The sequence below is a fragment of the Strigops habroptila genome, chromosome 6 (genome assembly GCF_004027225.2).
Source record: "Strigops habroptila isolate Jane chromosome 6, bStrHab1.2.pri, whole genome shotgun sequence".
Lineage (NCBI taxonomy): Eukaryota > Metazoa > Chordata > Aves > Psittaciformes > Psittacidae > Strigops > Strigops habroptila.
Genome location: NC_044282.2, coordinates 51,104,690 through 51,121,696, shown reverse-complemented (window position 1 = coordinate 51,121,696; position 17,007 = coordinate 51,104,690). Strand labels below are relative to the sequence as shown.

Below are 17,007 nucleotides of genomic sequence, written 5' to 3'. Positions count from 1 at the left end.
GATTGAAGCCATTATTTTCTAGCTGTGCAGTTTCTCAAAGACAGACAGGTTAACAGTGATCTGTGATATATTTTTACTTCTGGTCCATGTTCAGCCCATATTAAAATTCACTAGAATCTGTTACTAAGCAATGGTTGTAGAAGACTGCATAGAAGTTAAGGATCTGTTTGCTTTTATAACCCTCACAAAGCATCCATCTCATCTCTAACAGCTGAATGTTCTTCGACAATCTGTGCTTAAGCATGTAACTCTTCCCTGATTAACAGGCTAAACCTAGTTTTCTGATCTAAGATAATCACCTTAAATTGCACCATAGTCGGTGGTGAGAACAGGATATCTCCTAAAATGAGATTAATCTACCATTGCCCCATTTAGGTTAAGGGAAGATCATGTGGTCAGTTTAGGCTTTGGCCTTTAAATTACATAAGATAAATTTGTATTTGAGACTACATCTGTTCCACTACTGTATCCATAAACTAAATAGTGCCGACCATCTGGACTGTTTAATTACTACAACAGTCCCTGGCACAGCATTGTCCCTGGGCAAACCGCATTTTCCCAAATAGTTTCTGGAAAGATTCTGGGCTACAGCAGGCCAGGAACCATCCTTAATAGAAATTCTGCATGCAACATATCTTGTTTTGGAGGGTAGAAGAATTTAGTAACATGGATGTGGCCTGTTTATGCCAGCTGGCGCAATGAATAGGTCCCAGCATCGCTCAGCGGACTATTATAGCTGTAGCCTCACAGCCTACAGGCCAGTTCTAGAAAAGGACTTAAATGACCCCACCAGCTAAGTACGACAACAATAACCTCCTCTGGCCTGCTCATGACACTCTTCCTCCTGCAGCCCAAGATACTGTTGACTTCCTTTTCTATGAGATCACACTGCTGGCTATTGCTCACCATCTTGTCAATCATATCCCCAAATCTTTCTCTGCAAGCTGGAGTCTGTCATTAGAATAACAGAGGAGTCTGGGTTACGGTAGTGAAGAATACAGGGTACATAGAACACAGTTCCACACATATTTAGGCTATCAGGCATCACTACTCTGCTTCTCATAGAACAAATTGTTCTGATAAAAGTGGATGATGTGGAAGTGTTTGTGCTGCAGTCAATGTTAGTACTTGCTCAGTACAGACCCTTCAGCAGGCAAAGGTATCACACTGCCCAATTTCTCAGACTCAGTTGTTCTGCTGCCTTACTACAGGTCTAGGTGTCTTTGAGCATGACTAGGTGTCGAAATAGAGTTGAAAGCCCACTTCTCATACCTAACAATGAGATGCTTTAAGAGTTCACATACGTCCAAATTTAGGAACTCCCATTTAAAAGAAAAGTTCATGGAATACAACTTTGGACATAGAAATGTAACATTCACTTAAGTTTTATTGCATATGCAATAAACATCCTTTGCCTAATACTTTTGTTGTTTTGGTGTTTGGGTTTTTTTTAATCACACCTCAATATCATCAATAACAATAAATCAACACTTTTAGTAAATAGAATAGATGCACTAAATAGATTTGGAATAGACTTCATAAACCACATGACACTGATGTCTATTTTTTTTTTTTTTTTTTTAAAAAAACAAGAACCAGACTAAAACCATTAAACTTTAGCAAATATATTACAGTAGGCAAGAGAGAAGTTTTGAAAGTTTGTTTATTAGTTAAAATTTCGTTGGTGGCAATATCAGACAGTTTAATGCCTCTTAATTTTTAAATAAAACTCTCTCAACGGATGAGATCTCATACCCTCCCTTCAAAGTAAACAGCTTCTCTTATACCCATTTGCAAATGTACTTCCTAAAACAGGGAGGTCATAACTGCATAATGCCACATCTCAAGCCACTTAGGGATAATCAATTAGTACAGATAGTTCAAGAGACTATATTATATCTATGTATCTTTTACTATATTTACTAAGTATTTACTTTCTCCCCAGCTTGTACAGTTCTGTTTCTGTACTGGAAATTTTCAACATGCAAAATTGCTGCTGCAATGCAAGAAAGTTCTGCTTATGGAAAGCCTGATCAAGCCCTGCACACAGGATAATAACACGTCATAATATTATGCCACATATGTAAGACGAGCATTATACTAAGAGCCAAAAAGGACTGTCATGGTTTAACACCAGCTGGCAAATAAGCCCCACCCAGACACTCACTCACTCCTCCTGTGGTGGGATGGGAGGTAGAATTGGGAAGGGTATAAGTGAGAAAACTCTTGGGTTGGAATAAAAACAGTTTAATAGGTAAAGCAGAAGACATGCACACAAGCAAGGAAAAACAAGGAAATAATTCACCACTTTCTCTTGTCAGGAATACGTTCAGCCATCTCCAGGAAAACTAGGGCTCCATCATACATAACACCATGACTGAACATTCCACACTTCCTTCTTCTTCACCTGGCCTTTTATTGCTGAGCATGATGTCCTGTGGCATGGAATATCCCTTGGTAGGTTGGGGTCAGCTGTTCTGACTGTGTCTCCTCCCAACTCCTTGTGCACTCCCAGCCCACTCGCTGGTGGGGTTGGGAACAGAAAAGGCCTTGACTCTGTGTAAGCACCGCTCAGCAGTAACTAAAACATCCCTGTATTATCAACACTGTTTCTAGCACAAATCCAAAACATAGCCCCCTAACACCTACTATGAAGAAAATTAGCTCTATCCCAGCCAAAATCAGTATAAGACCATATTTTACAATACTCTCTTAAACAAGAATTAAAATATAATTTTGATAATTGGCAAGTTCTAGGCATGCAGTTCCGTGGTACTTTAAAACTATTAAGCTCACATAACATTAATAATTTTAAGTATTTTAAATTCCTGGCACTTACTTTCTTTGATATCCAGGATTTTGAGAAAAAGAGAAGGAAGAAGACCACCCCTGTTTTTCTCTTCAGCAATTTCCTTTCTCTGTCTTCCTTCTTTTATTTCATACATTCTTGCTAGCCTTTTAGACCTGGTTGACTGCACCTGACAATGTTCCTCAGGGTGATGCTGTCAGCTGGAAAAAAAAGAGAGGCTAGGAGGGGGATGCAAACAAATCACATTTGTTTGCATGGCTCGTAAAATGTGAGTGACCTTCTTTCCCTTGTCTTACTTGTATGGCTGGAAAATCAAAAGCGAAGACAAGAATGTGGAACGTGGAGGAGGAAAAATATTGTAGGTACAGGTGTAACTGATCAAAGAAACTGTCTGTTGCTGACACCAGCTGGCAGTAAGTGCAGAAATAGCTTAAAGCACTATAGATTTTGAGACAACTATGCAGGTATACAAGTTAGTAGCTGGCGAAAATTTATGAAGCAGAACAAGAATTCATTCCTAATCAGTGCTGCAATAACTAAGGGATGCCGGGAGACAACCTAACCCAGTAGAGGGTATAAAAATGTCTCTACATAAGGTGCAGTCTTAGTACCAGGGCTAAATAATAAATACCCTCTGTTAACAAAGGATGCAGAACAGGTTATCTGAAGTCACAGAATTTTTAAATCAATTACATTAGAACATCTTTTGTAGGATTTTTTTCTTCCCAGATTGTAAATGGGAATGTGTTCTGTCCAGCTACAGGAAGCATCATCTTTTGCATTTGTTTTACACTATTTAACTAAAGTAATTGAAAAATATTATCCACCATATACTACTTCATTTCAGTGAATTATAAAATGTACAGAAGCACAGACACAACAGTGATTAATAGTTAGCCTTGTTTCAGTAAACACAGATCCTGGTATGCTGAAATAGAATAATATCAATGCCACCTGGCTAGGATTCCTTACATCATTAACACCTGTGGAGGAGTGGGATGCTATTAACATTTCAGAGGAGGAACTAGATTTCTTTTTTGGTAGTAGAGGCAATAAATTTCAGGATTTATTTACCAGCATGTGTAAAACTAGCTGTTTATCTTATTTTATATTCTCAGCCTTTGTTTCACACTGGAGTTTAATGACTATGTACCATGCCCTTTTCACTGTGATTCTGTAACCTGCTCCTTTATTTTAAGGTGAATATTATGAGGCATTTCACTGCAACTAGCTTACAACAGATAAAGCTAGACTTTTTGTCTGTGGCTCTTCACATTATGACTTAGTGGCTCAACAGGCTTTATCCTGTCTTTATTGGCATTGTCCTATGCTCTATTTCAAGTCATTTGCAAAAAAGAGGCTTTGGCCAGCAACTAATCCCTCTACTGCTTTTGGGAAGCACATAATATGGATGTAGTTTTTTCACTCCCATTATGTTTTGAGCTCTAGTAATTAGCCAGTTATGTATCAGTTTAAGATTTATATATCTACTTTCATATGGTGCTAATCTAATTTTAATGTTGTGTGAGTGTTTAGCAGAAGTACGAGTTTGTGTCACCATCTCCAGTCCTCATTCCATTTGCCTGGTGGGGCACATTGCTCATGCAAGACTTGTTTTATAAATGAAGTCAAGAAAAACAAATACTTATTTAGGAAGGAAGGAAGGGTAAGAAACAGTGCTTATATCTAAATATAATTGGAAAGTATAAATTAAAACTTTGAAAGAAAAATTCTGTTTGTTTGTAGAAAAATAATGGTAGTCCATCATTTGCCCAAGCACAACTGGAAAATGGAGCATCTGACATCTATCTGTAATGTGATCTAGAAAATTAGAACTGAAGACATCCAGTGTAATGCAATTCTGTTGGCAAATACCTATTTGGCACTGTATATAAATAATTACATGTACAGTTTTGTATTTATATATATGTATAACTAAAAATGTATAGTATCTTTTCAAAAGTACTGGTCTACAATGTTGCCTATAGAAATACACATCTGATACATAGGTATTTTTGACATTTTTATTTTTCTTCCTCAGATTCTTCAGAGGAAAAGAATAGAGAAGAAAACATCTTTTGGATGTTTTGAGCCCTTTCCTGCTATCCATTTCAAGTCAGATGTATTATTTACCCTTTCACTAAGAAGCTTTTACAACCTTATCTCCCTTACTAGTGAAACAAAAGACATTACCAGAGCCAAGTGGAAAGACTGAGCAGTGGGGATGACATCTGGCCACTGTCTAATTTTCGTGCAGCAGCACCAGAGAATTTTCTATCACAACCGGCACATTCTTTGTGTTAAGTTGCAGTAGAAAGCTAGCAGAAGGAAGGTGGGAGATGAAAGGTGGGGAACAGCCAAACGTAAATAGAGGAAAACCAGTTCCATTCCTCAAGATTCAAAAAAGTAAAACCCTTCTATCCAGACTTAAAGCACACAGAAATTGAAACAGGGACCTTACTCATTCCTCTTATGGAATATAAACAAATATGCTCTTCTGTAATTGCCTTAAAAAAAAGAAATGGTGCCATCTTGTTAGTTTGAGAGAATAAATTGCTACAGAGCATTCTGCCCTCTTCCATTTTTATAGTTTTTTATTTTTTCACCTATGACTGCAAACTTCAAGTGATGTGAAATACGTGACTCTGAAAGTAACATCGGAATAATATTTTTGATGATCAGCTTAAGAGAGAAAATAAAATAGGAGCACTGAGAGTCAAGGCCAGCTCCCTGTTCCAAGGGACTACTTTTTTCTGTAGTACAAGCAGTATTTCTACAAGCTTTATTTCTTTTTCAAGAGAGTATAAGGCGTCAGCAGAAACCAGTACGTAATGTAAAATTGCATTTCAAAACCTCAAGCTGCCTAAAGATTCATGTCTGTGGAAACTTCAGCTCCCACTAGCAACATTACACATCACTGGCTAACACAGCCGCAAACTGCTAAAAGTACTGAAAAAATGCAGCATTAAGGGTGCTGTATATTCACACCTTTCACTATGGGGAAAATCAATGCTGACAACTCTTATTTCAGAGGCCAGAAATTCCTCTGAAAGCTCTTTTAGTGCAGGTCTCCAAAGACTGTGCAATTGACTATATCTTTGGTACGTTTAAGAGTGATGGGTATTCCTATTAGAGGGGCAGAAGAGGAAGCAACGCTGTATTTTCTAGGGTAACTGGTAAGCGTACTGATTGCTTCTGACCACCTGAGGAGATACAAGGCTGGATTTGTGACACTATTTAGCAACAAGCAATAAGATATGACTATGAATTGCCAGAAAAATAAAGACTTTAACTCTCCACACACACAAACACACTCACCTCCCATAGTGCAGCTATAGAGCTCAGGGAAAAAGAGATTCTGATGATGAATACAGGAGGTGGGAGTCCTCAGGATGATCCTGACTCACATTCCCGCAGTACGAGCATCGGTTGAATAACAGCAAAGCTGGACTTGGGTGTCAGGGAGTTCAGCTTCATGGACAAAGTGATGGAGCCATGACAACTCCTCACCTTCAGGTTTCTTGCATCAGCTTCTCTCCTCCTTCCCCATAAAAGCACTAGGACTGGAGGTATGAGTTAAAATGAGAAAACATCCCATCATTATTCCTTGCATGCCCAAGCATATGTTCAGGGACTTGCCATTTGTATCCCACCTTGGTACCTGAGTAGCTCAAACTAATCCATAATTTTGAGGCAGAGTACCTCTGACTGGTTCAAATGATTGTACGTTTCAGCTGATCATTTGTTCTCTTGTGATTTCTAAGCAACATTTATCTTGATATCCCTTTGGCAATCCTGCTCTTTCTATCCAGTATGATTTTATGCAGGCTTGTATAAGCATATGGTATTCTACATCTGATCTCTGATGATTAACCATGCTTTCATTTGCATTTTACTTGTTTCAGGACGATGTGTGAATTTCTAGTTTGTCCAAATAAGGTTATGAGATTGTGCAGTACCAGAGAGACAATGTAGTTAGTTATATTAATGATGTGTGTGTGCTGGGAGTGGGGAGGGTATTAAGCTAATTCTCCCTATGGAGAAGAGATCATAATCGTGAAGCTTCTTGTTGGTGCCCAATTTTTTTTCTTGCCTCCCTTTGCTAGACTAGAGGGAGCAAAAGGCAAATTTACAGCCATGAAACATTTATTATTCTCTTGCAGTTTCTAATTGCAGTTGGCAAATATACAAGTGATAAATAACAGTATTTTGGTATTCCACTGGAGAATTAAACTATTAAACAGGCTTTTCACTGTACTGAGAGAAATTCTGCCTCTTCTGGGAAACAGGAAATATTGGAGGAAACAATACAAGGAAATATATATTATGTGTATGTATATTTATACGGTGTATGTATTATATGTGTATTTTTTAAAAGCATAAAAACTTTTTGGTTCTGATTGAGATCCTAGTCCTTCCTGTTTCAGTCAGTCAGGGAGATGTCAGTAATATTGCTTATTAATGTTATAGATTTTATAGGAAAATAGTCTGGTTTATGTAGATACTGTTGTTTTCCATGCGTACAAGTACCTACTTTTTACACTAATAAATGCTACTTCTCAGGTCATTATCCCCATCTCTTTCTAACTATTGAGACTTGGATCAGTCCTGCTAATTGCCCATGTTCATGTGCCTCATAAAAAGCAAATGCAATGTTGTCAGATGTCCTTGCGATTTTGACGGCTCTCTTTTCTGTTCCCATTCACTCACACTCAGCTGTGAAGGATGTAGACGATCTTAGCAGATGCAGATACCTCCCTAGTGGCATCAACTATTGAGCTGTTGTGCTCCCTGGAGTTGCATCTGTTTTTTTTGCTGACTGACAAGGAGAGTCTTGGCTTGCTTTAGCCTCTTGATTCCTTGGTCATAAATCTGAGTACTCAAAGCATCATGGGCCTCTACCTCGTTATTGGAGATATACCGTAGTGACACCTGTAAGAACATATATTCATCTAATAATGCTGAGCACATGCAAAATTCCACAGATGCAAGAAGTAATCTGAAGAAGTTTCCAGTAATTGGTTATGGCTGTCTTCTTTCTTTCCTACCACTCTGCAGCATGTAATATAAGTTTATTTATATTCCAGGGAAATAAAGATTATGAAAATAACTCATCTGGAAGAAACCTTTTTTTTTTTTTTTTTAGCTAAAGGGTGTTGCAAAAGCTCCTTTTGCCTGAAAATAATGTTGCTGTGTGTGCATATTATTTACAGCAATTTGTTACAAGAAGTAAAAAGCTTATATTGCTCTATAAGTACATCCTGAGACACCAAGTGCTATTTGTCACAAATATGTACTGTCAAGAAAGGCATCTCAACACAAAGGAACAGGAGCAGTTGTGCTAAATCTTTTGTGGTATGTGTACATCATGTCATTTGTTATAGAGAAACAAAACTGCACAAAAGTTCAACTCTAGCAGGCAGCGATGAACTGTCAGGACGGGAGACACTCTGAATGAATGAAGTCCTGCTTGTTTTCTGGAATTACTTCTATGTATGCTGTTAGTTTGGCTGAACAAATCTGACAAAGATTTATGTGACTTACTGGCTGTGGCGCCCCTCTGAAGAGTTGTTCTCAGTCTCTTTCAGGAGGAAGCTTGCAAGCAAGCAAATTGCTCCATGTATTTAGCAAGGTGTAACATATGCTTTACTGACATCTGGTGTACAACTGCATGTTTCTCCAGGTCCATTCCTTCAACGCCTTATTTCAGAATGACTTCATTTTATTTGCTGTTTAAAGTGCTAAACAAGATTAAAGAAATGTAAATACTGTTCTTCAAGCGTGCACTCATTTTAAAAGTGAGAACAATTTCCTTTGTCTTCAATGGCACTATTCACGTATTTAACGCTAAATGTACTCTTGCTCATCTGGACGTTTTTGTGAGCGTTCTTCAATTTTCACTGAAGCTAGTGTGAACTTTTACATTACATTTGATAAAGCTTTAGATAAAGCCCTACATACTCACACAAGAAAATTAATGTCTACTCATTTCAAAGCTTTCAAAGTAGAAGTGAGGCTCATAGTGCTCTTATAGCGGATCTACTTTGAGTTAATTATCAGTCTCAGCAAATTTATGCTAAAAGCCTGGTACAAATAATGAGTCAAATAATAGGATTTTTACCTGAGAAAAGAGTGTGGAATTAAGCCCAAATTTAGATCCCTTATCTCTGGAAGACAATATTTAAACATGTGTCTCAAACTGCGTGAAAAGCTGAAGAAACAAACTGTCTCATTTGTGAAATCTGAAACGAGATGAAATCTTATCAGGCTTTGATTGATAGTACACTAGTCAGTTCATCTTTTATACTAGTTTTGCTGAGTTAGAAAACTCACACTTTGTAACTTGATGCTATTATCAGTGCAACAATACAGGGCAGTCATCTTTCGTACTGACATTAAAAAATGCCATGCGATGAAATATGTACTGAATGTTGTGATCATGAATCTTTTTTAATAAAGGCATTTTTATTGTTTTGTTAAACAAATCAACCATAATTCAGATATCTGCATGCAAAAAAACCCCAATTTTCCAAATGATGGCAGATAACTACACAAATTAACTCAATATTACAAGCTTTTAGACCAAATTTTGGTTAAAGAGAAATTAGAAAACATTATTTTTGGTTCCAGTATGTATTTTGCAGTCTAAACTCAGCCTATGTTACAAATAAAAATTGTTCTTAATTCACTGAGAGTTTATTTTACTCGTAGAGAATTCATATGAGGGCCTTTCTGTACATCTCCCAGAAAAACAAATTTTCTATTTTGGGTAAAATTAACACTTCCTTTCAAGTTTCAAAATATTGAAAAAGTTATTTTCATAGAGGAAAATTCGATAAATCAAAAAGTAACAGTAAAGTAACAGAATTATTTTTCTTTAGAATATATGGTAACTGTTTTTCTAGTTTGACATTCAATTTATACCATCTTGGGAAAATCTTACTTATTAATCTAAGCTGTACAGCAACTTGAAATCTCTTAAATGTTGTCTTGCAGTATTGTGTTTCTGCATTCAGTCTGCGTACTGCCTGAGGAAACTAGAATTAGATATACTATTACTGTGCAAAATAAGGCTATTACAATATATATTTTACAATTCTTAAAACCAAATAGTAATAAGTATTTGTTTTCTTTAGATTTACAGCAATAAGTTTATTAACATTCTTTATCATGTATTTTACTCCTGGAGTCCACAATTTTTTTAAAACAAGATAATTTTTATTAACAATATAGTTGTGAAATTGTAATTTTTACAAATATTTTTAGCGTATTTCTGTTTGACTTCAAGAATTGCAAAGTAATGAGAATCTGTAATTACATTGATTCATTTGAATCCATTTATTTGGACCCAGCTAGCTACTTGAACACAGAAATATACAGAAAATATTGAGATAAATAAATGATAATAAAAGAAAAGAAATCTGAAAAGGAAACTTGACAAAGACAAAGATATAAATTGTAACAGTTGAGTTGCCTATACCTCGAAGAAGGCCTTGTATAAAGGGCATGATTTCCACATGTTTGAAGAGATATAATAGCAAAACCTACTAATTTATGAAAAAAGTGCTGCAAGCACATATTTCTTAATATTATATTAGATACATAACAAGGAGACAATAATAACTGGTTGAAATAAGCAAGACAGTCTAATGCAAAGGGAGCCAGCAAAAGATTCTCTAGAGAAAGGCAAATGATCTCAGGCAATCCATATTAGGAAAATACTCTATGGTGATTTGTGCTTACTGAGTAAGACCTAGTTATTCTGGCTTCAGAACTCACTTGGAAACAGGACAACTAGAAATTTTCTAATAAGTTTAACTCATTTTGGCATTGTTTGTTGAATCTACAGTTGGTTTCAATCACAAAGGAACCATTTCATGAATATTACTGCTGTGAAATTTTAATATCTAGGTAGTAGCTGTGAAATGTAGGCACTTGCTATTATAGGCATCTAATGTTTTGTCTCAACAATTTTAGATACATTCATGCCTTTCCTTCTTAAAATTAACATTAAAGAATGAAAAATGATATTTAATGTTGATACGAAGTCTGACAGGTTTTTATGAATTCTCATACAGGTTTGTTTACACAATCAAACAAAGTTTTTTGGCCAGAGTAACTGCATTTTCTCCATAACCTTTTTAATGACATGCAATAAAAAAAACAAAGACAAATGACTACAAGCCTAAGAGGCACCAATATGAAACTGTGTGTGAATCATTTCCCATAAAATATTGCCTCATCTGGTCAATAGTTTTTGTCTTTTTTCTGCCACTTTGAAACTTCTGACAGCATGAATTTAGCTTTCAGTAATGTAGTCTTTCTACTAAGATTTAGGTAACAATGTCCAACAGCGTTTAACCCACCAAGAGATTGTTTATCATTGATCAATCTTTTTTTTTTTTTTTTAATTCTAAAAGCATGACTACACCTTAAATAGTGTCAAACAGATCTCAAATCTCCTTGGAGTTAACTCAAATATGTGATTTAGAACATGCACTGGGCAGTACACTTAGGTCCCATCGGAATAAGTTATGCAACATATCATAAATTCCTGCTCCCAATTAGATATTTTCCTGTACTCACAAATTAATTTTCCTTTAATGAGCAAGGCATTAATTTGGCATATCTTAATTCTCTCTCCAATCAGAGACATTTAGTAGATATATTCCTTGATTTTTTTTATTTGATGCCCTTTGAACTACACTTAGAAATTCTAAGGAAAAGTCTAAACTTAACGCTATAATAATAGCATTATTATTCAGAAATTACCTGCATCATATAATATAACCTTAACAATTTTGAAAAAAGCAAGATAAAACTTATAAACCTAAAATCTGTAGTGTTGCTCCAACAAAATGTTGTCTTATCTATTTCAACTATTTCCCTTTTTACTCTTCAATAAGAAAATTCAAACATCAGAGAATTAAAGACTGATTATACAGCCTAGTTTAGGTAGTAATTTGCTTCACGACACAGTTATTTTTGAGGCTTATGCAGACATCCATTTGGTCTTATGACAAGCTTACTTCAAGACACTGGATTATTAAACAAGAAGAAATATATGCAACTTCTTCACGAGCTTCATGATTTGGGTGTCGCATTAGATACATGTCACTTTAGTCTGTCATACACTAGTCTTCTTTTACACTTGTGTATAAACAGATATGTAAGAGGTTGTGTATTTGAAAAAGACATAAATGTCAGGAAAAAACCCAACTAACTGTTCCCAGAGAACATCAGTACAATGCAAGGGCAATCAGTGATCAGTCCTCTTATATGCCCCATTTTGCCCTTCAGAGTAAGCAGAGGGTCCATAAAGCTCCTTTGTCACTGGCCTGTTCTTCAGTCAGTGTTTATTGTTGAAAAGAGCACAGACTGAAAACGCCTTTGTATTTCTTATGACAACAGTGACAGGTTTCCTGAATGTCAGATAGCCATCAGATAGCTATCTAACCACAGCGTAAGAACTTGAAGAGTACAATGGTTTCAATTTGAGGTGCAACCTTTAATAAGCCATTTAAGAGATAAGACATTAATCAGAAAAATAGGATGTTTTAAACACTAATTAAGTATTTGAAGTATTAGCATAGTGAAAACAATAAATATGTAAACCTTGAACAGAAACTTACATTTTATTTTTTCAATAGTCTAGTTAGTATCTCAGAATAGCAACATGCTAAAATAAATTTGATCTGATAATAAGCATCTACTGTGATGTAGGTGTTCATAGGCAGGTTTTTGATATTTTAGTTTCACAGCACAGCTCAAAAAAGCTGCACGTCAGGTAAGCTGTGATAAATTTACACCTGACCATGTAACTCCATATGCATATTATTAGGCTTACAAGACATTGATGAAATGTCTTGAGTAGTGAACCACAGTTTCATAATTACCTTGATCTTTTTCAGTCTTCTGCTTTTTGGGGTAAGCTACAAGGCCATCTCAGAGCATCTGGTTTACCTTCTGGTATTCTAGCTTAATTAAATATTTGGTGGTTTCTGAATGAATAGCATGAGATCTTATTACACAAACAATTGTCCTATTATGATAGTGTGGAAAACTTGCAACAAAGCAATGGGTAGCTTCACTTTAAAAAAAAAGTGCCAACTTTTAGATAGTGACTTAAAAAAAACTGCTGCCTGTAAAAAAAAATCTTTTAAATGTCTTTTTTATTTTAACGTACCAGAGAAATGGCCTAGTCAGTATATTTGATTTCTTACAAACACAATGCATATGAATAGGCTTCAAATAATAACTAGATCCCATAAAACATAATAATTAACTCTTCTACACATGGATGTTTTTATGAAATAACTGCTTATATCGTAAGAATAGGATAACCATTATTGTAGGGACTGAAGGCTTTCACAGATGTGCTCACAAAGATGTAGAGGGGGCAGTGCAACAGAAAGGCAGTAAAGAAGAATGAGCCTACTGAGTCTGGAGAAGACGAATATGATAATCGAAAGATGTATAGTTACATGAAGTAAGTGATGTACATTTTTAACAGCAGATGTCATAATTAGGCCATATGCTTCAGGAGAGAGAATCATGGTATTGGCAAGAAAAAACCAAATAAGCCTATCAATTCATTAGACAGATATTAGAGAGAAATAGTGTGAAAACCGAAAAAAAAAAAAGAAGGTTTCTGGAAAGCATAATTCAGGCATGTGAAAAATAACGGGGCCACAAAGATTATCAGCTGGGTGTATTCAGCCTAGAGAAGAGAAGACTCCAAGGAGACTTTAGAGCATCTTTCAGTACCTAAAGGGGCCCAGAAGAAAGCTGGAGAGGGACTTTTTACAAGGGCATGTACAGATAAGACAAGGGAGAATGGCTTTAAACTGACAGATGGGAGTTTTAGATTAGATATTTGGAAGAAATTATTTCCGGTGAGGGTGGTGAAGCACTGGAACAGGTTGCCCAAAGAAGTTGCTGATGGAAGTGTTCATGGTCAGGTCGATGTGGCTTTGAGCATCCTGGTGTCCTGTTTTGCTCATCGGGTGTGGAGGGAGCTGATCTTTTACAATACTCTGCACGGTTCACAGGAGAAAAAGCAGGCACTCTAGAGATTAAGAAATGAAATAGCAATTAATTTTATTGTGAGCTTCCCTAATACTGCATCAGGAGGAACAAAAGTCTCGGCAGGTTCTTATAAAAGACACAAAGTAGAAGAAAAGAAGAAAAATGAAAGAAAGTAAAAAGGAAGAAAAGAAAACAAAGAAATAGGATCACCACCCCGTGGATCCAGCGACATCTTCTTGGTCAGCAAGTGGAAATTGCACTCAATTGATCATCTACAGCTCTTTAAGTCCTTGTGATCCTTTCAGACAGCGACTCCGCTGCTGTCCAGGGTGGACGGATGCATCACACGGCTGCAGGCCGAGTTGTCTTTTCATAGTGTCAGGCTTTGCTGGCACCCTCCCGCAGGTGAGACTCGTTCTCGAGGGTACCAGGTAAACCCCAGACCCAGATCACGTTGTGCCCCAAAGGGCGCCGCCGTGTCTGTGCCGCTGTCTCTGGGCGTTTTGTTGCCGAGCGGTTTGTTGGCAGGCGGTCTGTTGCCAGGCAGTTGATGTTCGCGGCCTCAGGGCATACAACAGAGGAAAACATCTCCCACCTTGGTGGAGCAGGATCCGGGCTCTCCCCTCAGCCATTTGCCTGAGCGGTAAGGAGCTGTCAGTTTCTTCTTTCTTTTGAGTTGTTTTGAGACAAACACAAAAAGGGTCTCTTGCCCATCACACCTGGTCTAGTGGAAGGTGTCCCTGCCCATGGCAGCGGGGTTGGAACTAGATGATCTTTAAGGTTCTTTCCAACTTAAACCATTTCACCATTCTATGAATCTGTAATTCTATAATAAAAAAAAAAAAAAAACCACCCCAAACAAAACAAAGACCATACCTATTAGAAAATAGAAACCAAAAGAGATGCTGAAGAATTTGTTTCTAGCTATGGTGCTTGAGACAGAAAAGTTTGCAGGAAGAGGTATTAGATTGTATGAATAAGTGGTATAACTGAAAAAAAGTTTACAAGCATTAGCACAAAAGCCTTTGTTCAGGTCAATTTAATTATAGTAATTATCTTTACCATTGTGCCATGACTGAACTACAGAAATGGAATAATATCATGAATGGGAAAACAAAATCTAAACAAGATTTATTTTTGTTTAAATCTTAAGTTTTTAATATATGACAAAAAGTAGAGAGGTAAAAATATGTAACTTCAGCCGATGCTATGAACTGCACAAAAGAATAGCAAAACTGGGTGCTTATGTTACGTAACGTTGGCCAAAAATTTTGAGCAATAAAATTCACTAGCAAGTGAATTGAGTGCTGAAAAGGGAGCTGGTCCCTTTTATTCCAATCATAAAAAAACCACCAAGGATTCCAGAATAAAGCATGAACTAATAATGATAGACTCAGAAAAGTATAAGAATGTTGGATGTGATTATACTTTTGTGAAAACATCCTATGCACCAGGATCCGGGAACATAAAAAAACAAAAAAAGATGAGGCTCACTTCCATATAGACATCCCTCACAACATCATGGCAGAGTTCAAGCCCTAATCTCAGAACCAAAGGCTTCATCCCACTCAAGGCGAAGTTTCATCTTGACATAGTTTGCTGCCGAATGAGGAATAGGAACTGCTGAAGCATGAAAACTGACATTTAATCCTTTATTGTAAACGATTCTTGCCTGCAACTCCTACAAAGGAGTTGTGAAGCAGAAACATGATAAAGGAAGGATCAGTTTGTCTTCCAAATGATAGTTTTACAAGCCAAATCAACAGACCAAGGAGATAGATATGAAAGTTAGGCAATATACCTAACTGTTCATTTATCATTACATACCATAGTGTGTCATGATTTGCCTCTGAAAATAGGTCATGTGGATGTTCATATCCCCAAAAATCACACTACTGAAGAACATTGAAACAATTAACAAGTGGAAGTGGCTCAGGTGGATCTGGACTGCAAACCTAAGAGTCAGTTATTTGTAGCTCGATGGGCCAAAAAACATTGGGACATCTAGGGAGAGATGCAGCATACCAATGGGTTCGTGAACTAGGAATAGACCTGATCATGGAGGCCATCTCACAGCTCATCCATGAATATGAAACATGTGCCACAATCAAACAAATAACATGAGTAAAGTCTCCCTGGATTAAAGGGTGGTGACTGGGCTATTGATATGGAGAGAGCATGAAAGACTGAAAAGTCTTTGATTAGAGTAAGCGCTACTTGGCAGCAACTAAAACATGCTTACGTTATCAGCATTATTCTCAGCCTAAAGCCAAACCACAGCACTGTACCAGCTACTAGGAAGAAAATTATCCCAGTCAAAATCAGGGCAGATGGGGAGCTCTGGTGTTTGCCTCAAGGAAATTTAACCTTGGAGGAAAAATAATCTGTGATATGAGTAGTATGTTGTAGGAAGTAATGTAGCAGCAACAATCTGAACCAATGCAGAATGAGCTTTGCAATGAACTGGGCAAGTGAACCCAAATCAAGCTCATGTTGGCACCCAACACCTGAACATGTTGCTTCCCCTGTGCTGATGACCCATCTTGATAGATGGGGCCCAAGTGATAGCCTGCTCTTATAAATATTCAAGGCATTGGTGGAAGCCCATGAAATGGAAGAATAGTATCTACCTGTTAAGGGACAGGGGTAATAAGAACATATAAATCTGTATGTTGGAAACAAAGGTGGTTTAAGTATATAGCATAAATTGTAAATGTTGGTAAGAAGGGGCTTCAGTTGTGAGAAATAGGTACAATGGGATGTATCCCATTACATATTCCTCATTCACCACACACTGGGCTCCACAAAGGACTGTTTCCCTGACCGGGAATTGAACCCGGGCCGCGGCGGTGAGAGCGCCGAATCCTGACCACTAGACCACCAGGGAATATGAAGATTTGATTAAAATAGATTATATTAGATTAGATTAGATTAGATTACCAGTCTATCAATCTCTTAGGGAGAGATCAATCTCACCTAAAGCCAAATCAAGCTAAGTCTTGGGGTTTTTTTGAGATATCAGTCCTTCATATTGAATCTGTATGGATCTAAAGGAGCTGTCTTCTTTGGAGTGTTTCACCTGTCATAAAGCAAGCGCTAAGCTTCTGAGAGGAACCTTTTCAATCTCTCTGTGCCTTTAGAAATATATCTACACACATATATATTCATGA

The 17,007-nt window shown here is 37.0% G+C and overlaps 1 long non-coding RNA gene and 1 other non-coding gene across 3 annotated transcripts in view; both read right to left on the bottom strand.

The window, feature by feature from the left end:
- Nucleotides 1–6,522, bottom strand: part of LOC115609530 — a 30,491-nt gene extending 23,969 nt beyond the window's left edge. The window contains exon 1 of one of the 2 annotated variants that reach the window (XR_003991888.1): nucleotides 6,128–6,522. This is a non-coding gene — a long non-coding RNA (uncharacterized LOC115609530). Of the gene's footprint in view, nucleotides 1–2,839; nucleotides 3,010–6,127 lie in introns of those variants that run through there. The other variant, XR_003991889.1, reaches the window with a different exon arrangement.
- Nucleotides 6,523–16,652: 10,130 nt separating this feature from the next.
- TRNAE-CUC lies at nucleotides 16,653–16,724 on the bottom strand. The gene has a single exon. It is a non-coding gene; the product is annotated as a tRNA-Glu (tRNA).
- Nucleotides 16,725–17,007: the final 283 nt, after the last annotated feature.